This window comes from Hibiscus syriacus, unplaced genomic scaffold (assembly GCF_006381635.1).
Source record: "Hibiscus syriacus cultivar Baekdansim isolate YM2019G1 unplaced genomic scaffold, ASM638163v2 tig00002799_pilon, whole genome shotgun sequence".
Classification (NCBI taxonomy): domain Eukaryota; kingdom Viridiplantae; phylum Streptophyta; class Magnoliopsida; order Malvales; family Malvaceae; genus Hibiscus; species Hibiscus syriacus.
This window is the reverse complement of record NW_024061945.1, coordinates 550,577-565,727: the sequence shown is the minus strand read 5'-3', so window position 1 is coordinate 565,727 and position 15,151 is coordinate 550,577. Positions and strand designations below refer to the sequence as shown.

At 35.1% G+C, this 15,151-nt stretch overlaps 1 pseudogene; it reads right to left on the bottom strand.

The window, feature by feature from the left end:
* LOC120151137 overlaps positions 1 to 14,844 on the bottom strand; it is a 33,293-nt pseudogene extending 18,449 nt beyond the window's left edge.
* Positions 14,845 to 15,151: the final 307 nt, after the last annotated feature.

The window sequence follows — 15,151 nt, the reverse complement described above, 5'->3', positions numbered from 1 at the left end:
ACTGGATTGACTAACTGTAAGCCCTCGAAAACTCCTATGGAAGTTAACTTGAAATTGAGTAAAGAAGGAAACCTGGTAAACAAGGAACATTATCAGATTCTAGTTGGTAAACTCATTTATCTATCTCTAACTAGACCTGACATTAATTTTTCTATTAGCATTGTTAGTCAATACATGAATGATCCAAGAGAAGAACATTTCGAGGCAGTTAATCAAATCTTAAGATATCTAAAGATGATACCAAGACATGGGTTGATTTTTAGAAAAAATGAATACATAACAGTTAAAATCTTCTCAGATTCAAGCTGGACTGGAGAATTAATAGATAGAAGGTCAACCATGGGATACTACTAATTTGTCTGGGGAAACCTAGTGACATGGAGAAGCAAGAAACAATCATTAGTCTCTAGAAGCAGTGCAGAAGCATAATAAAGGGCGATAATACTCAGAATATGTGAAGGAATTTGGCTACAAAGACTCTTAATTGAACTAGAGATGTGCTAAAACAACAATTTTGAACTTCAGAGTGACAACAAATATGCAATAAGCATTGCAAAGAATCCAGTGCACCACGACAGAACAAAACATGTGGAGATCGACAGACACCTTATTACATAAAAAGTAAATGGCAGAACTGTGCAATTAAACTACGTCCCTTCACAAAACTAGTTAGCAGATGTATTGACCAAGGAACTTCCAAGGATTACCATTGACCAAATTACATTCAAGTTGTATCTACACAATATTTACTCCCCAGCGGGAGGGGGAGTGTAAGTAGTGTTTAAGTTAAACTTTAAATCCTAACTTATCTCTAAAATTATCTCTTAATTTGTAGAAAAAATGACTTATATCTTATCTATGTCTCTAATTCATATACATATAAATCCCATGTATCCTCTTGTGTAATATGCAATTGTTCTTTGAATAAAAATAATTTTAGAATAAAAAACATGTTTACCAAAACCGAAAAACTTTGTTTACCAGTGTCAGAAAACTCTGTTTACCAGTGTCAGAAAACTCTGTTTACCATTGTCGTAAAACTCTTCTTACCAGAGCCGGAAAACACTGTTTCTACACTACAAGGCAAGCCTATTGATAGGAAGTCTTGCAAATAACATCGACAACATGATACTTAAGGGAATTATGTTTTTCCTACTGATTTGCAGGGAAGTTCATTTAGTAAGAAACAAATCGAAGAGTTACAGTAGTTTTTTAGTCAGCTAAATACTCCTTCCCAATCTGTACTTGCACATGTATCTTCCCCTCCTGTAGGTAGAGTTCCTTTTGCTACTTTGGCTAACAAATACGACACTCCTACCTGGATTGTTGATTCTGGTGCGAGTGACCATATGGCAGGTGATCTTCGACTCTTTGACACTTTTCATGCAGACTTGTCTATCTCGCATATCTGAACAACTTATGTTTCTCTTTCAGGTGTTGTCGGTCATGGGCTATTCGATAAATCCAGACATTTTTTATCACTTGTATTTTATGTTCCCAACCTCACTTACAATCTAATTTCCATTAGCAGTTATATGCCGAGTTATATTGTACTACAAAATTTAACTATGATTTTTGTGAATTTCAGGATTTGAGCTCGAAGAAGGTGATTGACAATACTAAACTTTGTGGGGGTCTTTATCGGCTTATCTTTCCAGCCTCCTGCTTTCTTAAATGTTATGACACAACCCTCTTTTCTAAAACCTTCAATCAATGTAATGTTATTACACTTTCGTTTAAGAAATCTCGATTTCTTTTATCTTGCAAAGTTGTTTTCACATTTATTTATCAATAAAAGTCCTAAAACCTTTACTTATGATTTTACCTTCTTTTTGAACAAATAAAGAATGTTTATCTTCCTTATCAGTACAAACCAGCTAAACCATTTGCCATGATTTATAGTGATATTTGGGGTCCATTCAGGGTATCATTTTTACATGGATTTTGGTGGTTTATTTCCTTTATTAATAATCTCACTCGTACTACCTAGACCTTTCTCATGAAAGCTAAATTCGAAGTTTGAGAGATATTCAAACAGTTCCATAAGATGGTAAAAATCCAATTTCAGTGTTCTATCCAGATTTTTCATTCTGAAAATGGTAGTGAGTATTTGCCAATATCTTGGGTTCTTTCTTTCACGAAAAAGGGATTATTATTCCCACCTCATGTGTCAATTATCCTCAACAAAATGTGATTGCTGAGCAAAAAATAGACATCTTCTTGAGATTAGTTGGTCTCTTTTTTTTCCACAAATGTTCATCGTCATTTTTTTTGGGGGGGGGGAGCCCTTTTAACTGCCACATATTTGATTAACTGTTTGCCCAGTATACCATTACAATTTGTTTCGAGAGGTTTTCTTTAGTTTTTCCCCAATCTTAAACCTATGACTTCCTATTACCCCTTAGAGTTTTTAGATGTACTGTGTTTGTCCATAACAATGTTCCTTCAAGGTTAGAATTAGATCCTCGAGCATTACGTTGTGTGTTTCTTGGTTATTCTTCAACTCAAAAGGGCTATCGGCGTTATTGTCTTAGTATTGTGAAATTCTTTGTTACCATAGATGTTGCTTTCTTTGAAGAAATAATTTTTTCCTTAAAATTGGTATTCAGGGGGAGTCATATAATGCATACTAAATTTTTGACTCAAAATCATTGTTACTTAATCTGCATCTTTCGTTTTTTGACCGACTAGCAACTCTGAACCAGTCGAGCCAACAAACTAAACCACACCAGCCATACTAATCAACAATGTCGAACTTCCCAGAATCAGAAAACTTACCGATCCAACACCAGCCAGACTAATCTGCAATGCCATACTTCCCAGAACCGAAAAACTTACTGAACTAGCCAACCAAAACATACCTACCTCATCATAATCAACACATTGCTTCACCTCAAATACCAATTTCCGAACCTATTCCTAAGCCTCCTATACAACATGAACACTGCATGAACCAGAACCGGTCGTGAATCCTTTGGAGAATGAAGGAAGTAATTAAACTTTTTCCAATTAATTAAATGCTTTAATTGATAATAGTGATTTGTCAATTGCTCAAAGAAAGGAGTAAGAAGATGCACAAATTATCTGATTAAAAGATTTGTTGCATATGGAAAGCTAATGCCTTACTTTAAGAATTTTACAACCAGTGTAGACAACATTACTATTCCAAATACGGTGGAAGAAACATTGAAGGATACTAAGTGGAAAAAAGCAATTGAGTAGGAATTGATGTCACTGGACAACAACATTATTAGAGTTATACTTGGTCTTCCGAAAAACAAAAAACCAGTCGGTTTTAAATGAGTATTCACTGTGAAATACAAAGCTGATGGTAGTATTGAGAGATACAAAGCAAGACTATCGGCAAAAGGATTTACTCAATACTTTGGAGTTGATTATCAAGAAACATTTGCTCCTGTGGCAAAACTAAAAAATGTGAGAGTGTTATAGTCGTTGGCGGTCAATGAGGACTTAATACTTCATCAATTGGACATAAAAAATGCCTTCTTAAACGAGAACATGGAGGAAACGTGTAGGTTAGTAAAGTCCTTGTATGGACTTACGCAGTCTCCAAGAGCCTGGTTCGACAGATTTACAAAGGTGACTATTCATGATGGTTACAAGAAATGTCAATCGGATAATACTTTGTCAAAACAACTTCAAATAAGAAAAAGACAATTTTGATTGTATGTGGATGATATCATTCTAACAGGTGATTATTCTATAGAGATAGAAAAACTGAAAAAAGCTATTGGCGAAGGAATTTGAGACCAAAGACTTAGGTACTTTACGGTATTTCTTAGGCATGGAGGTTGCAAAGTCGAGATAATGAATAGTAATCAATCAAAAGAAGTATATTCTCGATCTACTATCAGAAACAGGAGTTAAGCTAAGAAGAGAAGAATTGGGAAGCCCTATGAACAAAGAACAATATCAAAGGCTATTAGGTAAACTAATTTATTTATTAATTATTAGACCTAATATCTCCTTTCCTATTAGTATAGTGAGTCAATACCGAGGGAAGAACACCTAGAGGCTGTGAACCGAATTCTAAGATACTTGAAAATGACACCGGGACATGGGTTAATTTTCAGGAAAAGTGAAGATAGGACAATAAAAATTTTCTCATATTCAAGTTGGGCAGGTGAATTAACTGATAGGAGATCCACAACTGGTTACTTTTCATTTGTTTGAGGAAATTGGGTTACTTGGAGAAGTAAAAAATAAGTTATCGTGTCTCGAAGTAGTGTGGAAGCATTTAGAGCAATGACACTTGGAATTTGTGAAGGAATTTGGTTACAGAGACTGTTAACTGAGCTGGGGTTATGTGACAACAAGTATTTTTGAATTTCAAAGTGGCAGTAAATCTGCTATAAGTATTACAAAGAATCCAATTCATCATGACCGAACGAAGCATGTGAAGATCGACAGACATTTCAACTCTGAAAAAGTTAATGATGGATCAGTTAAGTTCAACTATATTCCTAGGCATAATCAATAAGCGGATATTCTCATCAAGGTACTTCCAAGAATTACCTTTGATGAGATTACATCTAAGCTAGGTCTTTTCAATATTTACTCCCTAGTTTGAGGGGGATTGTAGGTTATGCGATAAGCTTATCTTGTATACTTGTTAGAAGTATAACTTAATACTAAATCTTAGAAAGTTATATAAACAAGGATAACTAATAGGTAGTTTAGTTCTAACAAAAGAATTATTTTAGAAGCAAGTAGTACTTATTCTAGAAAAATATACGATTGAGAGTTTTTTCCTTTCTCTTTTAAGAATTTTCTTCTTTTTTTAATTAATCACTGGTATCCAATTAATTGATTGACTAATCTAGATCGAGTATTGTAGATGCGAGGGCGACCCGCCCAGCCCAATTTTCTCTGTTTGTAAACGCCAGTGTTTGAACCCCAAACATTGCTTAAGGGATCCAGTGCCTCATCCCACTAGACCAATTAGTTGTCGGTTTAAGAATATTCTTTATCAACACTAAAAAGTATTGACTTAAGCATTTCATAGTCCATCTGGCAGCCCTGCAATTTGTTATACTAAAATTTCAAGCAAAACGATCCCCAATTTCCCTTTAGTTTTATTATCTGTTTGGATTTCCAGTTTTCCCTTCACAATACAACCGTTTCAGTTATGAACAATAGACCACATTTTCCCCAAATAAATCAGGTTGATCATCAATTATACAAGGAATAAGCAAGCATGAGATCCAAAATTTTCTTTCACACTTTTTGTGCCATACAAACTTCTATAGAATGCAAAAACATCAATATATGGGCAGTAACACTTACTAGGATCATTGGTCAAATGACTCAGCACTCCAAATTCAAGAGTCAAAGTCCCAGCATCAGCTGTAGTTGTTATCTAAACAGACCAGAATTGGTACTTCAAATTACACATTAATACAATATATATGAAAACTGCACACATACAACACTCGTAAGTAACTAGCCTTCACTACAGATTAATATGTTAACCGAAAAAATCAATTCACTTCACTTAAATACCTTCATCATCTTCCATTTAAAATTACATACAACAACCATGCACATCACAAAGTACTGATATTAGGATGTGGGGCAAGAGGAATTACACAAGCTATGTACAAGGTCAAACAAGAATAAGAAACTTACAAAAACTAACTAAAGAAATTATCAGTAAGGAGATAATAGAGGCATTGCCTTGATTTCATGTTCATCAACTCCATACTTTAAATTAACAGATCCAAATGGGATTCCTGCAATATAACACAACTGGATATAGTCATAATGAGATACTACATCTATCACATTGCAAGTGCAACGTTCATGTAACTGCATCATAATGGGAAAAAGATCCAGGACCGATACTTGTAGGAGTGTCAAATGCAGGTAATAACCTCATAGCCATATCTTTAGCTAAGTCGAGTAATTGATTGTCATATGAAGGAATTCTCATCCCCTGAAATTGAAACGGCCTTGATATTTATTCTACAATAATGAAATATGATAATAAAAGTTTAACGGAGGGAGGTGAAAAAAAAATTGATATTACCATCGCATAGTCACTTGCAATAAGATGAGCAGAAACTAAACCTCCAAGGATCCTGATGGTGGTCTCAAAAATGGAAGCTATTTTATTCTGCGGAATAAAAGCGAACTCCAAACTTTAGGCTGATAGCAATATTCCCATGAACCAATAGCATTATGCATCACCAATAGAAATAGCTATTTTTAAGTGCTTGTGGGGGTGTTAATCCTTCCCCACGTGTAACCGACTCCCGAACTTGATTTTTGGATTTTTCAAAGACCCCAAAACTCAATATTTTGATAAAAATAAAATGTTTTATTAAAATCACCCGATTTTTATGGTGTCCCAATCGCACCTTAAATGATTGGTGGCGACTCCCTACATTTCGAAATATTTTAAAAGAAAAACTCCCAAGTCGGTAACTGTGTTTTCCTATCCGGACAAAAAACAGTGTCGACAACTTGGTGACTCTGCTGGGGACTTTTGTTTTTAAAACAAATTGAGAGTCGAGCCACGTGTAGGTTACCCTATATTTGATATTTTGGAAATTACGAGTTTGATCTTATTTAATTTACGGTTCATTATGTTATTTTAAAAAGAAAAAAAATAGATTTTCTCTATGGTTAATGCTTACACTTATGTGAATATTTAGGATTGTTGCATATCATAGCTCTAAACCCGAGCTCAAACTCGATTTACCTAAGTAGATAGAAACGTCACACCTCACGAGGAGCATTGGGCTTCCTTGTGTGCGTCTGATAAAGTATCTTTGGAAAGCACCCTAAGTTGCCTATCCGTATATCAGATCCAAGGTACGCTTTTAGTGGTGTGATCCCCTGAGCTGAACCCGATTCGCAAGTCTGTAATGGGCCAAAATCAAGGTCAACCTTATCAGGTTGTGAAGATGGCTCAGGAACCTTTGCTAGAACCTAGCCTCATATAGAGAATTTAGTAAGCATACCATGCTAGAGCCATGTGGATAACCTAGGAGAACTAGAACGCATGCGGTTAGGACTATTAATTTTCTTTGTATGCTTTATTTTTCAGTCTCAACTTTGAGTTGAATTTAATTATTTTTTCTAAGATTATATTTCTTTGACTACTCTTTTCAACTAACTTGATTCTTTCTGTCTTGTTTCTACTAACATTGGTTTTCTTTTGTCTGATCTTATTGCATCTTTGCATGAAAATGACATATCATTCAAAGATATTGATCCTTAAATAACTGATTGCTTAGAAGGTTCTTGAAAAACAATGCCACATCAATGCCTTTTGCTAGGATAGGTAGGTTTTCAAAGATGCTCCACATAGATCGAGTAGCGTCAAGAGGGAGTCTACCTACCAAGGAGGCGAGCCAGACATATGCATGCTGAGGTAACAAGTTAGACTCGATACAATTCGACACCGAAGCCGACAATTGAATATCACAAACCAGCTCGAAAGAATTTTGAAAGTAGGAGATGAAGTAGAAGCTTTGAAGATGATGTAGTACCATGATGCTCATAGGAGCTAGACAACACACAGATAGACAAGATTTTCATTCCCCAGTGTACCGAGACATTGTCAGTTTTTTGAGAATTGTTCTAGGAACAATTATTTTGGGATCAATATCTTGTGCATACATTCATTTTGCATGACACTTGCATTCCTTAGTACATTGTTGAATCATGCATTAAAACATTCATTCATTAAAATAATGATAATAAGATAAGGATTCCGATCGCAGTGATCCGGGTTCACACTAGTTACAAGAACGTTTATCATCTGCAAGACAAAAGAAAACGCCTAACGAATTAGAGGGTAAGCTAGCCATAATTAAGAGAGAATAGAAAGAGATGCAAGAAGAAATGAAGAGCAAGTTAGCACAAATGGAAGCTAGTATCACAAACTCTCAGCTCAATCTACTACACAAGGTGGAAGAAATATTTAGTAGACATTTGATCGTTGGAAAAACCATTATGGATGACCCCACACATCCTCCAGGTTTCACACCCATTCACATTCATGATCACACCTCCACGCCTCAAGAAATCTGATCACCAGTCTGCTTAACGGCCGAGAACCCACAATATCATGTCAGAGCTTCATTCCTCGTTGATTATCCTGATATGTCTGGGCTGAAGCCAGGTAAACGTTGTGCTAATATTGAGGTCCCTGTCCTAAATGAATTAGCTGAAAGGGAAAAGATTGTCCAAAGAGTGAAAGATATAGATGAGGTGGTAAAATCCAAGGAGATGGTCAATACATTCTATGGGTGTGATGCAAGGGAGCTAAGCTTGGTTCCTGATCTTATATTACCCTCGAAGTTCAAAGAACCATACTTCGAAAAATACAATGGGACCACTTGCCCATCGTCCCACCTCACCATGTTCTGCAAGTGAATGACGGGTTCTACTAAAAACAAGAAGCTTCTTATACATTATTTCCAAGACAATCTGACTTGATCGACGATCAAATGGTACAATCAGTTAACCAAATTCCATATAAAATCATGGAGGGATTTTGCCCGAGCATTTTTGGAGAAATATTGCCATGTCACTGACCTAGTACTTGAGAGGTGGACGCTACCAAGAGCTTTATCGACCTGGTCATTTCTGGTGAATTAATCAAGAACACAATTAGGAATGGCAAGATATGAGGCTCTGACAGTACCGATGTCAAGAAAGGAGTCGAGGTCAATACAGTGAGATCTTATTCACCTAATCATGGGACCAAACATTATAGAATAACCCAAGAAAAGACCCTTATTGGTGAAATTCCAATGACATATGAAGAGCTACTCCCATTACTAATTGAGAAGAATCTCGTGACCCCAGTTTAGACTAAACTAAAGGAACCCTCATTTCCTGAGGGGCATGATGTTAACGCCATATGCAACTATCATATTGGGAGCTCAGGGCACACCACTAAGAATTGTGGGGCATTGAAGCGCAAATTACAAGATTTGATTAATTCAGGGGCATTAACATTCAATGTGTATTGGGGCCTTATGATCAAGAATTGGCTAGGGCATCCATCAGGAGTTTTATTGCATTCTCATGCATGTCATCTTGTTTGGACTTTTTTTCTTTTTACTGCGTTTAAATGTTTGTAAGTTACTTGACGTTCAAACATTTTAAATAAAATGTTTCCTTCTTAGGAAATGAACAATGAACAAATTTTAATCTTGAAATTCTTTGAATATCTTCTTAATTAAAAGGTTTTTAATAACTGAGGTTGTAAATCTTTGAAAAATGATAAGATTGAACCCCTGCAAAACAAGGACCCCTTTGATCCTAATCTAAATATGTATTAGAGTACATACCATTCTCTTGAAGTGACCGATCTAGTTTTCTCTTCGCATGAAGAGGCAATCAAAGGGTTTGACATTCATGTATGTGTGAGGAGCAGACAAAATGGGGCAACTAGCACATGAGATTGCAAAACTAATTGGTTTCTACTTCTGTTAATAACGTTCAATGATGATTATGATCTTTACAGATGGAATGGTCGAGTAGGTGAATCTAGTTTAGGTCAGTTGCTTGGAAATTGAACTCTAACGATGAGATTCTTTGACCTTCAACAAACACTGGACTATAACAAGTTCTCCTTGACAAGCTTAAGAAATGGAATCTGTATACCCAATATATATATATATATATATGTGTGTGTGTATGTATACAATAAAGTTGAGCTATTCCGCTAAAGCAATTGGTTAGAGAGGAAACTCGAAAGACCTGAAATTATGAATAGATTATATTCAAACAATGATATTGATCGGGTACTTGGAAATTCGGTGTTTGCTCCACTGTGATTGCCAGGTCAAAGACTCTATGACGACATGAATCCTTCAGCTAGCCAAACAAAGGTAATTATAATATTTATATGTACAATAAAGCTGAATTCAGCTAGCCAAATAATGAAAAATTAAATCTAATTTACTAAATAAGGAGTGTCGGTGAATATGTACTAAGGGAGTTGAGGAATATATGTTATAGTCAAACTCACACGAGCACCGATAAACCTCATTTTTAGACCGATATTTCTGCACTACCTTTGCTAGAGGATCCTACGAAGCTTGAACAAATGGAAGATTTTCGAGAACTGAAATAAAAGTGTTATAAAGAGTCTAGCGATTGACTATACTAGTTGCGATATTCTGTCCGCCTCCAATCAAAATGCCAAGCCATGAAAGAGGGGCATGCCATGATCTTCACGATGACCAAATTGATGAAGCAAACCTTAGAATTTAGGTACCCCACCTTAAAACCAACATTTCGAACTTGATATTTGTCAAAAATTTATAGCCATCAAAAAATAAAAAAGTTGTTGATTCTTTTGATATCCAATGAACTCATGTTTTATGATTTGTTTCAATTGTGAAACTTAGAAGGAGGCAATATTTTTTTTCAAAATTTTGAAAATTCAAAGGAAGAAAAACATTTTCAAACAAGATAAGTTCTCTAGAAGTATCTTGGAATTCAATGAATATCCCTCTGAAGCTCAAGATCGAAGCTAGGGTAAGGGAAGCCAAATTCTTTAGGCAAAATTTGATGGGGTAAGAAAAATAAATTGTACCGGTTGAGGTTTGCAGTAGTACACGCTGGTGAAAATAAAGACAAACTAGAGTCAGAGAGAGAATGAAGACTGCTCACGCAACCATTCCCCTCACAGATCAACACATACATACATGACATATGAAATTTTCATCTTTGCATTCATCATCATGTGCAATAAAGACTTTGATTTTCCCACTCTTAAGGATAAATTCAAAAATTCATCAAATAAAATACAAACATCATCATGACACCCATAAACATACAAGATAGGCAGTCATAAATACATCATTTTGATCTTTCAGGAAATAAAGGTTCGAAAATGACCACATGTCTTCAACCTGAAAGAACAATGCCATCCACAGCTTTGACTTCCTGAAGTCAATGATCAAATCTTCTGAAAGGATTTCCTTAACATGCAAGAACCAACAGACTGTCCATTGCCTTTGAGATTGTTTCCCTCGAAACCAATTTTATCTCGCTTAAAACACTTTCTTTCAAAACAATTTTCGTCTCACTTGAGACATTTTTTTCCTTTGAGATGCAAATTTCGAGTTTGTTTAACTTGAAAAAAAGTTGATCTCACTTAAGATTGTTTCTTTCAAAACAATTTTGTCTCACTGGAGACAGTTTTTCTTTAAAACACAAATTCTGAAATTTTTTCTCTTGAAACCAAAATCTTTGAATATATTTCCTTTGAAACAAACTTTGTCTCCATTAATACAGTTTCCCTTGAAACAAAATCTTTGAATATGTTTTGCTTGAAACAAATTTCGTCTCCCTTGAGACAGTTTCTCTTGAAACAAAGTTTTGTCTCTCTTGAGATAGTTTCCCTTGAAACAAAATCGTTGAAGCTGTTTCCCTTGAAACAAATTTTTTCTCCCTTGAGACAGTTTCCCTTGAAACAAATTTTGTCTCCCTTGAAACAAATTTTGTCTCCCTTGAGACAGTTTCTCTTGAAACAAAGTTGTCTCTCTTGAGACAGTTTTCTTGAAACCAAAATCTTTGAATATGTTTCCCTTGAAACAAAGTTTGTCTCTCTTGAGACAATTTCTATCGAAACCAAAATCTTTGAATCTGTTTCCCTTGAAACAAATTTTGTCTCCCTTGAGACAGTTTCTCTTGAAACCAAAATATTTGAATATGTTCCCCTTGAAACAAAGTTTATCTCCCTTGAGACAGTTTCTCTTGAAACAAAATCTTTGAATCTGTTTCCCTTTAAAAAAAATTGTCTCCCTTGAGAGAGTTTCTCTTGAAACCAAGTTTTGTCTCTCTTGAGATAGTTTTCCTTGAAACAAAATCCTTGAATCTATTCCCTTGAAACAAATTTTGCCTCTCTTGAGACAGTTTCCCTTGAAACAAAATCCTTGGATCTGTATCCCTTGAAACAAATTTCATCTTCCTTGAGACAGTTTCTCTAGAAACAAAGTTTTGTCTCTCTTGAGACGATTTCCCTTGAAACACCAACCTTTGAGATTGTTTCCCTTGAAATATGTTTTGTCTATCTTGAGACGGTTTCTCTTGAAACCATTATCCTTAAAGACGACTAGATCTCCTCATCACGTATAAGCAGTGTTGTCGCCCAACAACAAACATGTCAAATTTCCAAAACAAGAAAAAAGAGAATCGAACAAAAATTGGTTGTCTTTTTCGACACAAGAATGTGCAAAGAGGGGCAGCTATAAACACCTATTTTTGTTCAGGTATTAAATATATACATATATATATTACTAATTATATTATATTATTGTTATTATTATTAACAAAATTACATTTTTTGTGTAGGCCAAAATGGAGCCCAACTACATCTGTTTAGACCCAGAACCCAGTACAAACCCAACACCAGCTACCAACCCGACCCAGCCAACCCATCAAGTTGACCCGAACCTGCCCAACAACTTAAGATCCGAACCAGCCCGGATAGAAGATCCGACCCGACCCTCTAGGTTTTTTGAAACCTAACCCTAGGGATATGATTTGCAGCCACCACTGCCATACTCTACTGCTGTCGCCGCCTGTACCCAAGTTAGCCATCATCTCAGCATAAAAAAACAAAGAAAGAAGATTAGAACAATATATCTAGGATTTTATTTCAAAACCTACATAACACACAGTTATAAAAAACCGAACCATGTAACAAGAGATGCGACTTTTCTCTCGGTTTTTAGAAGCAATAAAAAGAGTTTTTGGAGGTATATATTTTTCATTTATTTCTTTCTAATAAACAAACGCACAAAAAAATACATATATATCTATTGTTTACAGTGAAAAGAGAAAAAAAAAGTTTATAGTGGTTTATCTGAGTCGCCGTTTCTTCTTAACGGTTGTCGGAGCATAAGGGAATAGAAGAGTCGGGGCGTGTTTTGGGGGGGTTTTCAAGTTCTTTTTTGTATATCTAGCTTTGGGTTTTAGCCTAGGGGTTTAGATCTAAGTTCGGTGAAGTTTTTGGGCGATTTTCGGAGGTCCTACCACCGTGTACGTCGACGGAAGCGGCGGTTGGATGACAGCCGAGAGGAATGTGAAGCGGCAGGTCTAGGAGAGTTGAGAGAACTCTCCCTTTTTTTGTGTGTTTTTGGATCAAACGAGGAAAAAAACAAACTTTGGTATAAATAGAAAAAAATTATGGTATAATTGTGTTTTAAATCCCTAAAACTTTGGCGTGTTTTTACATTTTGGTCCCTATCGGGACCAAAATTGATATTGTACATTTCTGCCATGCATGCTTTAAATTTATTGTTTATTCATTTATAATTTATTGTAATTTTATTATTCTGTTTTGTTTTATAATGTAGTCATTGTTAGTTTTTGATCTAACTACTGTTATTTTAATTTTTGCATTTTGATCACTATTTATTTCTTATTTTAGTCAATGTAATATTCGATTATTACACACAATAACTGATCTCCCGCATTAACACTTGCGAGCGAATTCTATCGGTCTCAATAAACGAGTATCATTTTCTACTTTTTGCATCCGTAATGATTTTCAAATTAAATAAATATCGAACTCAAAATTTCTGATTTTAAATATAGGGTAATCAACTAAGTACCAATTTTTGGGCGCTTGTGGAGTGCTAATCATTTCTCACGCGTAATCGACTCCCGAACATGATTTTTAGATTTTTCGTAGAACCCAAAACTTGATATTTTGATAAAAATAAAATATTTTGTTAAAATCACCCGATTTTTATAGTGTCCCAATCGCACCTTAAATGATTGGTGGTGACTCCCTATATTTCAAATATTTTTTAAAAAAACTTCCGAGTCGGTATCGGCCTTTTCCCGCCCGGGCCAAAAACAGTATCGATAGTTTCCTTATCAAAACAAACCCATACGAATAAGCACAAAAGGTTGCTGCAAAAGTATTTCACTCACTATATCAAACCGAAGATTTTTATCAATCCATTCAACAGAGGCAGCAAAGCGTTCTCGATCTCAAAGTAAAGCCAGTGTATCTAAAGAATCAATCTGCTCCATTCAACATCACAGCAGCAACATTGCAAAATTCAAGACACAATCTCAGCATTTCGAATTTTCTGAGAATAAATAAATAAAAGATTAGGATCATACGTATCTTCTTCTTCACAAGATAGATGTCTGAACTCATCAAGTGGAAATGCATGCTCCATATAATCATCAAAAGCATGATAGAACATTTCACGCACCTACAGCTACGAAACAAACGAATTGCTAATATATACCAATCCACACCACAATTAGATTTGAACTTTGAATTCCATCTTTCATTTAACATCTTATAAGAATCAAGTATTTTCATATTATATGAACTAATTATACACCCGTTAAATTAAAAGAAAAAGTATACACCTGTATCCCACTCTTTTCGATGCTTTTGCCCAAATGGGTTTTCAAAACTTGTCAAAGAAGTCATTAACAATCAATTATCAGTCTACAAACCAATCCAAGCAGTGTAAAAATCCCCATAAATGCAAGATCAGTAAATACAGCGAGAGTAAAGTTAAAAGGCCAATTCAAAGAATCCTAATGATATATCATTCTGTCTACAAATAGAAGCGAAAACCCTGAATCCAAAATATAGATTCCAAGAGAAAAACATATGGTTTTACCTAATCTCTGAGCTGTCTGGCTTCCTCGGGAGTGACGCCATTAGCGACGGCCCTGTGTAAAGAAAACAACAAAAGAAATGATAGAAACTGAAGAACAAAGTTCAAAGCTTTCATTTTTTTATTAGAATTCGATCTCTCTTTCTATGTTAAGATCTCGGATTTGACATGTTTTTCTCTTTTCCCCACTTTAATCTGAACAATTTTGAGCTATCCGTAGGCTTTTCTGGCTGCCCGGGTTTTTTATGTTCTACCGGGAAGGAAATTACTCGCAAGATAAAAGAAAATAAGGTAAACTAACACTTAACTATAACTTTCATTCTATTTTGATTGTCTAATTATAAATTATTACTAATAGATACATTTTGATTTCATTATTGTCACCTATAGTAAAAAAATAACAGTAATACTGACGTGTCATCATAAGATAATTTCATGTTATCATTGAGAAAAATAAGAAAAATATTATGTCAATTGTTCAATTAATTTTTTAACAAAAGTCACCA